Below are 13,549 nucleotides of genomic sequence, written 5' to 3' on the forward strand. Positions count from 1 at the left end.
AAAACATCCTTGTCCAGGTTGCCTAATGCTCTCAAATGTCAATGCTATTGGTGACTACACATTTGTTTCTTCCTAAGATGATATATTCAACCTCAACCCTGTTGAAAATGTCTAATCCACTCACTCACTTTATACTTTGCCTGATTTCCTAATGTCTCTATTGATATCTGCTTTCCTACATATGTTCCCCAGTTCATCATTGTGACTGACTCTTCACATGTGCTGACGTTTACATTCACTCTCTAACCGACACCCTATTGCTAAAGAACTTTTGGTCCAAATTGCATACTCACTCTTCTTCCAAAACTTACCAACTATCTTCCTAATCCTACCTACTATCCCTTTTTGACTGGATGTTCTCTTCTACATTCAATCATCCAAGGTACAAGGTCCTATGCCATTGTGTACCGATTTATCTGAGACATCTGTGCAGAAAGTCATTCAAAGCTAAGTATCCCAATCAAGGGCCCAATGCCCTTCTGGCCTTCAAATCTTACTTGGATTTCTGTTTTCATACATATATTTCACCTATATATTATTATAAATATCCCAGGTTCCCAATACCATTCTTCATCCAGCAGAGTGATTCCTAAGCCACATCAAACAGGTTCTTAACCCTAACCATACACTGTTCCCTCAATCTAACTTTACAGAAGAGCAGGGACAGAGTGGGTCTTACAATACAGGAATGTGGGGGATCTTCCACCTGCTGAGAACCTCAAAGGTCCATGCAGAAATGATCCCTGGAGAAGATGTAGGCAGCTATGAAGGACCTGAGAGAGCAGAAGTCATCTTCCATGGCAAACAACCTGGTCAGGATGAAGGGATGTGTCTGAATGAGCCTCTCTCTTCTTAATGTAGACAAGATGGACCAAAGCAGGCCTGTGTGGAGAGCTGTTCCTTGGTGCCTATGGTTGATATTCCATTCTAACTTGTGAAAGTGTCACAGGAAGGAGGGGCAGCCTCCATCTCATGGGAGCCTTGGAAGCAACTGTTAGGACACAGTGGTTGCCAAGGCAGTGACCTCATTCAGTTCCTGAAGGAAGTGACCTCACCTCACTTCCTTGGTGATGGAACTCTCTGAACTTGGGATCCAGGAAGCCAGGCACCCAGAGCCAGTCCCAGTCCCAGTCCCAGTGGGCTCACTTGTTTGGATTTACCAAGGACAGAGTCAGTCTTTCTTGGTACCCACTGAGGTGAGGATTGCCAAATGCCAGGAAAGCTCTGCAGAGGGGCCTTTCCTGAGAAAGCAGGTAGTGGCTCACCGCTGGCTCCTGACAACTTCACAGAGTTGGCCAAGGAGGCCAGATGTGAGACAGGACAGGCCCTTTCGGGGGAACATAGTATGGCCCACCAGTCAGACGACACTCCGGGTAGTCACAGACCAACTTGGAAGGAGGTGCCTTTGTGGGTGTGGGTGTGAGTTTGTGGTTTTGTCTCATGTTCTGAGAATAGGTAGGAAAGGCGGTTTGTTTGGGTTGGAGTGGACTGTTTCTAGTAAGGCTTTTGACAAGGCGAGTGTTTCTATGTTTGTGTATCCCACTGTGTCCCTGGTTGTAGACATTAGAAAAGAGAATGCATCAATGGATGTGTCCTGTCTAGTAGAAAGCTTCCCAGCATTCATCCTGCCCAATTTATGAATGGACTGCGGCTTGCCTTATGGATGGGCAACGCCTACTATCTTCCTAAGTTCCTGTTTTCTTCCTGAATTCTGGCCACTCTCCAGAATAGGCTCATGGTTTTGTGTCCAAGATATGTACCACCTCCAAGCTCGGTGACATGGCCATGTACTGGATAGTTGAAAGAAATGGTGAGCATCTCAGAAAACTCAGATATCAGTGTGATCAGTAAAGTCTCCCTAGAGAAACCCTGCTTTGGGCCTTTGGCTTACCTATCCTTTTGTGGCCCTGAATGTCAGGAAGGCCTTTGCCTCAGGGCACCCCTTTGTGAAGCCTGAAGAAAACAGTTTTCAAATGGAAATGAATGGGCATCACCTGTGGCTCTTTGCTTAATTGCTTTGCAAAGGGATGTGTCTGAATCAGCCTCTTGGCCCTGTGTGAGGCTGTGGCTTACATTGTCAGCACCTGATGGATCCAAAGAAAGATCCCATGCGTGCATCCAAGGCCAAATTGGCACAAAAGCAGTCATCCTGGATGAGGTCTCTCGCCTTCCTCTGTAAGGTTCCTGACCTCCATCAAGTGAGAATAGGGATCCTTTGTGTCAAATGAGTCCTTCAAAGCCATGCAGAGGCTAGCCCATAGGTGCTTGGGTTTTCTCATGACTCCAGTTCACACAAAGAATCTATACCCGGCAGTCAGTAGGCCTCCAATTGGAGAAGTAGAGCAGTATTAAAGGCAGGCCTATTTGATCACTCCAGGTCCAAAGGAAGGGTGTCCAGGCCACCCTGACATTAGGCAAATGAGAGGCAAGGGAGCTTATTGTGGACACTGTCTTGGGCTGTGCCCCTCATGGAAACCTCCAGCCAGAGGTCATGATGAGTGTCTGTATGGAAGAAGATGAGGGCCATGTGGCAGTGTTTTGGTTTGAATTGTGGTGTGGCAGTGGGAAGAGATGACTGGGTCCACCTGGGCTTGAACTCTGGTGTGATTCCCCTTGGAGACTGAGTTCTGGAACTGACCTCAGAGAAGTATTGCCGTGAATTGTGTCGGGATGTTAGGAGGCCACGCATGAGAGTCGCCCTTGGAAACTGAGATCTAGGCCCAGGCTGGCTTTCCACAGAGCACTGGGAATCTCAGCCCGGATATCACATGATTTTATTCTTAAAGACCTGGCAGCCATCGTGGAGAGTCCAAACACACGTGGACCTCACATTGTAGACCTCAATGGGCCTGGCTTCCTGTGACCTTTTGGCCACTCCTTGGGAAGCCTTGTTTGTGAGAGTTCTCCAGAGCTTTCGTTGAAATGAGCTTCCTCACCATTTAATGGTTCCTGAAGGAATGGAAACCCACAGTGCCTCCAACTTCATCCTTTAAAAATGGCTAGCTAGATAAATACCATGACATTTTTGAAATTCCCATGACCAGGTGGCACTGGAGAACCTTTGGATGTCCTGTTGCTGATCATGAGTGTACCAGACAGTGCCTTGATTGACTGGGTTTCATGAAAATGGTGTAGAACAGAGATGCCAGTGAGTTGGGGCCTGCTGAGTAGTGGGCCTAGAGCAGTGGTGTGCAGGTGTGTGATAGAACATCTGTGGTGGGGCCATGTGGATCTGCCATTGGCTTCCAAATGGCTTGTGACTGACATGGTGCAGCGAGCAGACCCTTCTATGTAAAGGCATCTTGTTATATGGAGAGGTTTCAGGGCAATGTTCAGAATCAGGTTGCTATGGTCAAGGGGGCAAGCTCTGTGGGATAGAAGCCTGGCTGGTGCATTCTCCTAGGACCTTGACCCACCACACGTGACAGAACTCCCTCCAGCACTGTGTCCCAGTTGAACTCCTTGTATTTCCTGAAGCAAATTCCAAACTCCCAGTGCAGCAGCAAGAAACACCACGAAAAGTGGAGGATGACCAAATGGCTTCACAGTCCACACAGGGAGACACTTAGACCCCAGTGGCCACAGTTTACCTGCAAAGAGAGAATTCAGCACTTCTGCCTCATGTTCATTGGAAAATCAGAAACCATGTCCTCCAGGTCACATAGATGCAGACCTGGTTTGATGGTCTCACTACAAAGGAAGCTAAAGCTCCTGACAACAACATATATTTCAAGTGCCCAACCTCAGAAGCAGTTTCTCACGAAGTCTTTAGGCCAGCAGAGCTCCACGTTTGTGGAGTGTTTACCCTGTCCCTTACTCATGGAAAGTAGTCTACCACCTCCAAGGTTGTGAACTCCTGAGCATTTTCCATTCCACATATGTATTCACAGCATTTCTAACTCTTCTCCTCAAATTGTGTCTTACTTATTGTGAAGGTAATGTCAAGGCAATGTTCTGGATGAGAGTGGGAAGATTTTTTTGTAGCACATATTGGCCTACACATTGGATTCATTTTCCTATTTTCCGTTCGAAATACTGAATCCCTGACACTCACCCATACCCTACTAGATTGTGACTACGAATACTAATATGATGGAGAAAAATAACTCAAACAGAATAGAAATACAGGCAGTTCAGAGGAGGCCTGGTGTATAGTTGGACTGGCCTTTGGCATTATAAAGGGTAGGTGTTATAAATCTAGTCCAATTTAGTAGAAATAGTTCTCCATGTGTTTTGAATGTTAACAAATATGTGAATTCCTGTCTCCCTTTCTCTGTAGCCTATTCAGCAACATGCATTTTTACATGCACATATAGAATCCTACCTCCTATCCCACGTCCATTCTTGTGAGGTGGCTGACTTGGCAGATACAAACTGTGAGAAGAGATCACTCCTCCTAAACGCTGTTGGAACTGAAAATTCAACCTCCAGGTGAGCTTCCCACATGAACAACATGATACATAAATACATGTTCAGTAAAATAAATATTTTTGGATCTGTGGATGATAAATATTTCATGATGAATTTCGATTGGCATATATATTTCTACTCTTTAATGTCTGTGTTTGTGTGTGTGTTTTTCTTTTGTGTATATATATATATATATATATATATATATATATATATATATATATATACATACACACACACACACACACACATACACACACTTTCCAGATTTTTCAAAATATGAAATGTATGTGTCATATTATATACTCCCTAAATTCATTCATGTTCATATATGTGGATTTATAATCAACTTTTCACAAGATTATTCTCAGAAATAGTCATCCACCTGAAATACATATTTGTTTCCTAGTGCTGAAATCCTAATATTTCTACAGTAACTGACCCAGTTTAACATGAATGCAAGTAGATTCCTATGGGACATGATGTGTATTTTGACGTTCATTTTTATTCAACACTGGTACATTACTATTTCTTCAGTTGATGCACATCATAGGATATGTATTTCATCCTCAAGTTCACAAATTTCTAGGCATTCATTTCCCTTTCAATCACTTCCTGCTTCAGAACACATGTATTCCTCCACGTTTCTTGACTGGTCTTTTCATGAGACTTCTTTCCAAACACATTCTTTTCCATTTCCATAATCCCTTGTGAAGCAAAACTCACACCCCCTTCATGGTAAACCATAACCCCAATATCACCATTAGATGTATAACTGGTTAGAATGAATGGTTGTGTATCAATATTAGATTTCCTATATATTTTCAGATATCAATGCAATCCATTATTTAAATTGGAACCTGTTATACTATTTATTCACAGTATGGTCTATTCATGCATTATCTCTATATTCATAGACCCAGGGTACACCTATTTGTACCCCCAAAGGCTAATTTATATGTCTTCAACATATTACTCCCAGAAATGGTGGAAGAAACACTCATGTCACCTGATCTACATATACATTTTATCACAGTGATATTCTGGACACAAAATGCAAAGGTCACACTTATGATTGCACCAACGCCTCATTGGAAAGTGAGCATGGATTACTAAAAACATCCTTGTCCAGGTTGCCTAATGCTCTCAAATGTCAATGCTATTGGTGACTACACATTTGTTTCTTCCTAAGATGATATATTCAACCTCAACCCTGTTGAAAATGTCTAATCCACTCACTCACTTTATACTTTGCCTGATTTCCTAATGTCTCTATTGATATCTGCTTTCCTACATATGTTCCCCAGTTCATCATTGTGACTGACTCTTCACATGTGCTGACGTTTACATTCACTCTCTAACCGACACCCTATTGCTAAAGAACTTTTGGTCCAAATTGCATACTCACTCTTCTTCCAAAACTTACCAACTATCTTCCTAATCCTACCTACTATCCCTTTTTGACTGGATGTTCTCTTCTACATTCAATCATCCAAGGTACAAGGTCCTATGCCATTGTGTACCGATTTATCTGAGACATCTGTGCAGAAAGTCATTCAAAGCTAAGTATCCCAATCAAGGGCCCAATGCCCTTCTGGCCTTCAAATCTTACTTGGATTTCTGTTTTCATACATATATTTCACCTATATATTATTATAAATATCCCAGGTTCCCAATACCATTCTTCATCCAGCAGAGTGATTCCTAAGCCACATCAAACAGGTTCTTAACCCTAACCATACACTGTTCCCTCAATCTAACTTTACAGAAGAGCAGGGACAGAGTGGGTCTTACAATACAGGAATGTGGGGGATCTTCCACCTGCTGAGAACCTCAAAGGTCCATGCAGAAATGATCCCTGGAGAAGATGTAGGCAGCTATGAAGGACCTGAGAGAGCAGAAGTCATCTTCCATGGCAAACAACCTGGTCAGGATGAAGGGATGTGTCTGAATGAGCCTCTCTCTTCTTAATGTAGACAAGATGGACCAAAGCAGGCCTGTGTGGAGAGCTGTTCCTTGGTGCCTATGGTTGATATTCCATTCTAACTTGTGAAAGTGTCACAGGAAGGAGGGGCAGCCTCCATCTCATGGGAGCCTTGGAAGCAACTGTTAGGACACAGTGGTTGCCAAGGCAGTGACCTCATTCAGTTCCTGAAGGAAGTGACCTCACCTCACTTCCTTGGTGATGGAACTCTCTGAACTTGGGATCCAGGAAGCCAGGCACCCAGAGCCAGTCCCAGTCCCAGTCCCAGTGGGCTCACTTGTTTGGATTTACCAAGGACAGAGTCAGTCTTTCTTGGTACCCACTGAGGTGAGGATTGCCAAATGCCAGGAAAGCTCTGCAGAGGGGCCTTTCCTGAGAAAGCAGGTAGTGGCTCACCGCTGGCTCCTGACAACTTCACAGAGTTGGCCAAGGAGGCCAGATGTGAGACAGGACAGGCCCTTTCGGGGGAACATAGTATGGCCCACCAGTCAGACGACACTCCGGGTAGTCACAGACCAACTTGGAAGGAGGTGCCTTTGTGGGTGTGGGTGTGAGTTTGTGGTTTTGTCTCATGTTCTGAGAATAGGTAGGAAAGGCGGTTTGTTTGGGTTGGAGTGGACTGTTTCTAGTAAGGCTTTTGACAAGGCGAGTGTTTCTATGTTTGTGTATCCCACTGTGTCCCTGGTTGTAGACATTAGAAAAGAGAATGCATCAATGGATGTGTCCTGTCTAGTAGAAAGCTTCCCAGCATTCATCCTGCCCAATTTATGAATGGACTGCGGCTTGCCTTATGGATGGGCAACGCCTACTATCTTCCTAAGTTCCTGTTTTCTTCCTGAATTCTGGCCACTCTCCAGAATAGGCTCATGGTTTTGTGTCCAAGATATGTACCACCTCCAAGCTCGGTGACATGGCCATGTACTGGATAGTTGAAAGAAATGGTGAGCATCTCAGAAAACTCAGATATCAGTGTGATCAGTAAAGTCTCCCTAGAGAAACCCTGCTTTGGGCCTTTGGCTTACCTATCCTTTTGTGGCCCTGAATGTCAGGAAGGCCTTTGCCTCAGGGCACCCCTTTGTGAAGCCTGAAGAAAACAGTTTTCAAATGGAAATGAATGGGCATCACCTGTGGCTCTTTGCTTAATTGCTTTGCAAAGGGATGTGTCTGAATCAGCCTCTTGGCCCTGTGTGAGGCTGTGGCTTACATTGTCAGCACCTGATGGATCCAAAGAAAGATCCCATGCGTGCATCCAAGGCCAAATTGGCACAAAAGCAGTCATCCTGGATGAGGTCTCTCGCCTTCCTCTGTAAGGTTCCTGACCTCCATCAAGTGAGAATAGGGATCCTTTGTGTCAAATGAGTCCTTCAAAGCCATGCAGAGGCTAGCCCATAGGTGCTTGGGTTTTCTCATGACTCCAGTTCACACAAAGAATCTATACCCGGCAGTCAGTAGGCCTCCAATTGGAGAAGTAGAGCAGTATTAAAGGCAGGCCTATTTGATCACTCCAGGTCCAAAGGAAGGGTGTCCAGGCCACCCTGACATTAGGCAAATGAGAGGCAAGGGAGCTTATTGTGGACACTGTCTTGGGCTGTGCCCCTCATGGAAACCTCCAGCCAGAGGTCATGATGAGTGTCTGTATGGAAGAAGATGAGGGCCATGTGGCAGTGTTTTGGTTTGAATTGTGGTGTGGCAGTGGGAAGAGATGACTGGGTCCACCTGGGCTTGAACTCTGGTGTGATTCCCCTTGGAGACTGAGTTCTGGAACTGACCTCAGAGAAGTATTGCCGTGAATTGTGTCGGGATGTTAGGAGGCCACGCATGAGAGTCGCCCTTGGAAACTGAGATCTAGGCCCAGGCTGGCTTTCCACAGAGCACTGGGAATCTCAGCCCGGATATCACATGATTTTATTCTTAAAGACCTGGCAGCCATCGTGGAGAGTCCAAACACACGTGGACCTCACATTGTAGACCTCAATGGGCCTGGCTTCCTGTGACCTTTTGGCCACTCCTTGGGAAGCCTTGTTTGTGAGAGTTCTCCAGAGCTTTCGTTGAAATGAGCTTCCTCACCATTTAATGGTTCCTGAAGGAATGGAAACCCACAGTGCCTCCAACTTCATCCTTTAAAAATGGCTAGCTAGATAAATACCATGACATTTTTGAAATTCCCATGACCAGGTGGCACTGGAGAACCTTTGGATGTCCTGTTGCTGATCATGAGTGTACCAGACAGTGCCTTGATTGACTGGGTTTCATGAAAATGGTGTAGAACAGAGATGCCAGTGAGTTGGGGCCTGCTGAGTAGTGGGCCTAGAGCAGTGGTGTGCAGGTGTGTGATAGAACATCTGTGGTGGGGCCATGTGGATCTGCCATTGGCTTCCAAATGGCTTGTGACTGACATGGTGCAGCGAGCAGACCCTTCTATGTAAAGGCATCTTGTTATATGGAGAGGTTTCAGGGCAATGTTCAGAATCAGGTTGCTATGGTCAAGGGGGCAAGCTCTGTGGGATAGAAGCCTGGCTGGTGCATTCTCCTAGGACCTTGACCCACCACACGTGACAGAACTCCCTCCAGCACTGTGTCCCAGTTGAACTCCTTGTATTTCCTGAAGCAAATTCCAAACTCCCAGTGCAGCAGCAAGAAACACCACGAAAAGTGGAGGATGACCAAATGGCTTCACAGTCCACACAGGGAGACACTTAGACCCCAGTGGCCACAGTTTACCTGCAAAGAGAGAATTCAGCACTTCTGCCTCATGTTCATTGGAAAATCAGAAACCATGTCCTCCAGGTCACATAGATGCAGACCTGGTTTGATGGTCTCACTACAAAGGAAGCTAAAGCTCCTGACAACAACATATATTTCAAGTGCCCAACCTCAGAAGCAGTTTCTCACGAAGTCTTTAGGCCAGCAGAGCTCCACGTTTGTGGAGTGTTTACCCTGTCCCTTACTCATGGAAAGTAGTCTACCACCTCCAAGGTTGTGAACTCCTGAGCATTTTCCATTCCACATATGTATTCACAGCATTTCTAACTCTTCTCCTCAAATTGTGTCTTACTTATTGTGAAGGTAATGTCAAGGCAATGTTCTGGATGAGAGTGGGAAGATTTTTTTGTAGCACATATTGGCCTACACATTGGATTCATTTTCCTATTTTCCGTTCGAAATACTGAATCCCTGACACTAACCCATACCCTACTAGATTGTGACTACGAATACTAATATGATGGAGAAAAATAACTCAAACAGAATAGAAATACAGGCAGTTCAGAGGAGGCCTGGTGTATAGTTGGACTGGCCTTTGGCATTATAAAGGGTAGGTGTTATAAATCTAGTCCAATTTAGTAGAAATAGTTCTCCATGTGTTTTGAATGTTAACAAATATGTGAATTCCTGTCTCCCTTTCTCTGTAGCCTATTCAGCAACATGCATTTTTACATGCACATATAGAATCCTACCTCCTATCCCACGTCCATTCTTGTGAGGTGGCTGACTTGGCAGATACAAACTGTGAGAAGAGATCACTCCTCCTAAACGCTGTTGGAACTGAAAATTCAACCTCCAGGTGAGCTTCCCACATGAACAACATGATACATAAATACATGTTCAGTAAAATAAATATTTTTGGATCTGTGGATGATAAATATTTCATGATGAATTTCGATTGGCATATATATTTCTACTCTTTAATGTCTGTGTTTGTGTGTGTGTTTTTCTTTTGTGTATATATATATATATATATATATATATATATATATATATATATATATATATATACATACACACACACACACACACACATACACACACTCTCCAGATTTTTCAAAATATGAAATGTATGTGTCATATTATATACTCCCTAAATTCATTCATGTTCATATATGTGGATTTATAATCAACTTTTCACAAGATTATTCTCAGAAATAGTCATCCACCTGAAATACATATTTGTTTCCTAGTGCTGAAATCCTAATATTTCTACAGTAACTGACCCAGTTTAACATGAATGCAAGTAGATTCCTATGGGACATGATGTGTATTTTGACGTTCATTTTTATTCAACACTGGTACATTACTATTTCTTCAGTTGATGCACATCATAGGATATGTATTTCATCCTCAAGTTCACAAATTTCTAGGCATTCATTTCCCTTTCAATCACTTCCTGCTTCAGAACACATGTATTCCTCCACGTTTCTTGACTGGTCTTTTCATGAGACTTCTTTCCAAACACATTCTTTTCCATTTCCATAATCCCTTGTGAAGCAAAACTCACACCCCCTTCATGGTAAACCATAACCCCAATATCACCATTAGATGTATAACTGGTTAGAATGAATGGTTGTGTATCAATATTAGATTTCCTATATATTTTCAGATATCAATGCAATCCATTATTTAAATTGGAACCTGTTATACTATTTATTCACAGTATGGTCTATTCATGCATTATCTCTATATTCATAGACCCAGGGTACACCTATTTGTACCCCCAAAGGCTAATTTATATGTCTTCAACATATTACTCCCAGAAATGGTGGAAGAAACACTCATGTCACCTGATCTACATATACATTTTATCACAGTGATATTCTGGACACAAAATGCAAAGGTCACACTTATGATTGCACCAACGCCTCATTGGAAAGTGAGCATGGATTACTAAAAACATCCTTGTCCAGGTTGCCTAATGCTCTCAAATGTCAATGCTATTGGTGACTACACATTTGTTTCTTCCTAAGATGATATATTCAACCTCAACCCTGTTGAAAATGTCTAATCCACTCACTCACTTTATACTTTGCCTGATTTCCTAATGTCTCTATTGATATCTGCTTTCCTACATATGTTCCCCAGTTCATCATTGTGACTGACTCTTCACATGTGCTGACGTTTACATTCACTCTCTAACCGACACCCTATTGCTAAAGAACTTTTGGTCCAAATTGCATACTCACTCTTCTTCCAAAACTTACCAACTATCTTCCTAATCCTACCTACTATCCCTTTTTGACTGGATGTTCTCTTCTACATTCAATCATCCAAGGTACAAGGTCCTATGCCATTGTGTACCGATTTATCTGAGACATCTGTGCAGAAAGTCATTCAAAGCTAAGTATCCCAATCAAGGGCCCAATGCCCTTCTGGCCTTCAAATCTTACTTGGATTTCTGTTTTCATACATATATTTCACCTATATATTATTATAAATATCCCAGGTTCCCAATACCATTCTTCATCCAGCAGAGTGATTCCTAAGCCACATCAAACAGGTTCTTAACCCTAACCATACACTGTTCCCTCAATCTAACTTTACAGAAGAGCAGGGACAGAGTGGGTCTTACAATACAGGAATGTGGGGGATCTTCCACCTGCTGAGAACCTCAAAGGTCCATGCAGAAATGATCCCTGGAGAAGATGTAGGCAGCTATGAAGGACCTGAGAGAGCAGAAGTCATCTTCCATGGCAAACAACCTGGTCAGGATGAAGGGATGTGTCTGAATGAGCCTCTCTCTTCTTAATGTAGACAAGATGGACCAAAGCAGGCCTGTGTGGAGAGCTGTTCCTTGGTGCCTATGGTTGATATTCCATTCTAACTTGTGAAAGTGTCACAGGAAGGAGGGGCAGCCTCCATCTCATGGGAGCCTTGGAAGCAACTGTTAGGACACAGTGGTTGCCAAGGCAGTGACCTCATTCAGTTCCTGAAGGAAGTGACCTCACCTCACTTCCTTGGTGATGGAACTCTCTGAACTTGGGATCCAGGAAGCCAGGCACCCAGAGCCAGTCCCAGTCCCAGTCCCAGTGGGCTCACTTGTTTGGATTTACCAAGGACAGAGTCAGTCTTTCTTGGTACCCACTGAGGTGAGGATTGCCAAATGCCAGGAAAGCTCTGCAGAGGGGCCTTTCCTGAGAAAGCAGGTAGTGGCTCACCGCTGGCTCCTGACAACTTCACAGAGTTGGCCAAGGAGGCCAGATGTGAGACAGGACAGGCCCTTTCGGGGGAACATAGTATGGCCCACCAGTCAGACGACACTCCGGGTAGTCACAGACCAACTTGGAAGGAGGTGCCTTTGTGGGTGTGGGTGTGAGTTTGTGGTTTTGTCTCATGTTCTGAGAATAGGTAGGAAAGGCGGTTTGTTTGGGTTGGAGTGGACTGTTTCTAGTAAGGCTTTTGACAAGGCGAGTGTTTCTATGTTTGTGTATCCCACTGTGTCCCTGGTTGTAGACATTAGAAAAGAGAATGCATCAATGGATGTGTCCTGTCTAGTAGAAAGCTTCCCAGCATTCATCCTGCCCAATTTATGAATGGACTGCGGCTTGCCTTATGGATGGGCAACGCCTACTATCTTCCTAAGTTCCTGTTTTCTTCCTGAATTCTGGCCACTCTCCAGAATAGGCTCATGGTTTTGTGTCCAAGATATGTACCACCTCCAAGCTCGGTGACATGGCCATGTACTGGATAGTTGAAAGAAATGGTGAGCATCTCAGAAAACTCAGATATCAGTGTGATCAGTAAAGTCTCCCTAGAGAAACCCTGCTTTGGGCCTTTGGCTTACCTATCCTTTTGTGGCCCTGAATGTCAGGAAGGCCTTTGCCTCAGGGCACCCCTTTGTGAAGCCTGAAGAAAACAGTTTTCAAATGGAAATGAATGGGCATCACCTGTGGCTCTTTGCTTAATTGCTTTGCAAAGGGATGTGTCTGAATCAGCCTCTTGGCCCTGTGTGAGGCTGTGGCTTACATTGTCAGCACCTGATGGATCCAAAGAAAGATCCCATGCGTGCATCCAAGGCCAAATTGGCACAAAAGCAGTCATCCTGGATGAGGTCTCTCGCCTTCCTCTGTAAGGTTCCTGACCTCCATCAAGTGAGAATAGGGATCCTTTGTGTCAAATGAGTCCTTCAAAGCCATGCAGAGGCTAGCCCATAGGTGCTTGGGTTTTCTCATGACTCCAGTTCACACAAAGAATCTATACCCGGCAGTCAGTAGGCCTCCAATTGGAGAAGTAGAGCAGTATTAAAGGCAGGCCTATTTGATCACTCCAGGTCCAAAGGAAGGGTGTCCAGGCCACCCTGACATTAGGCAAATGAGAGGCAAGGGAGCTTATTGTGGACACTGTCTTGGGCTGTGCCCCTCATGGAAACCTCCAGCCAGAGGTCAT

This window comes from Spermophilus citellus, assembly GCF_964194105.1.
Source record: "Spermophilus citellus genome assembly, chromosome: 17".
NCBI classification, from domain to species: Eukaryota; Metazoa; Chordata; class Mammalia; order Rodentia; family Sciuridae; genus Spermophilus; species Spermophilus citellus.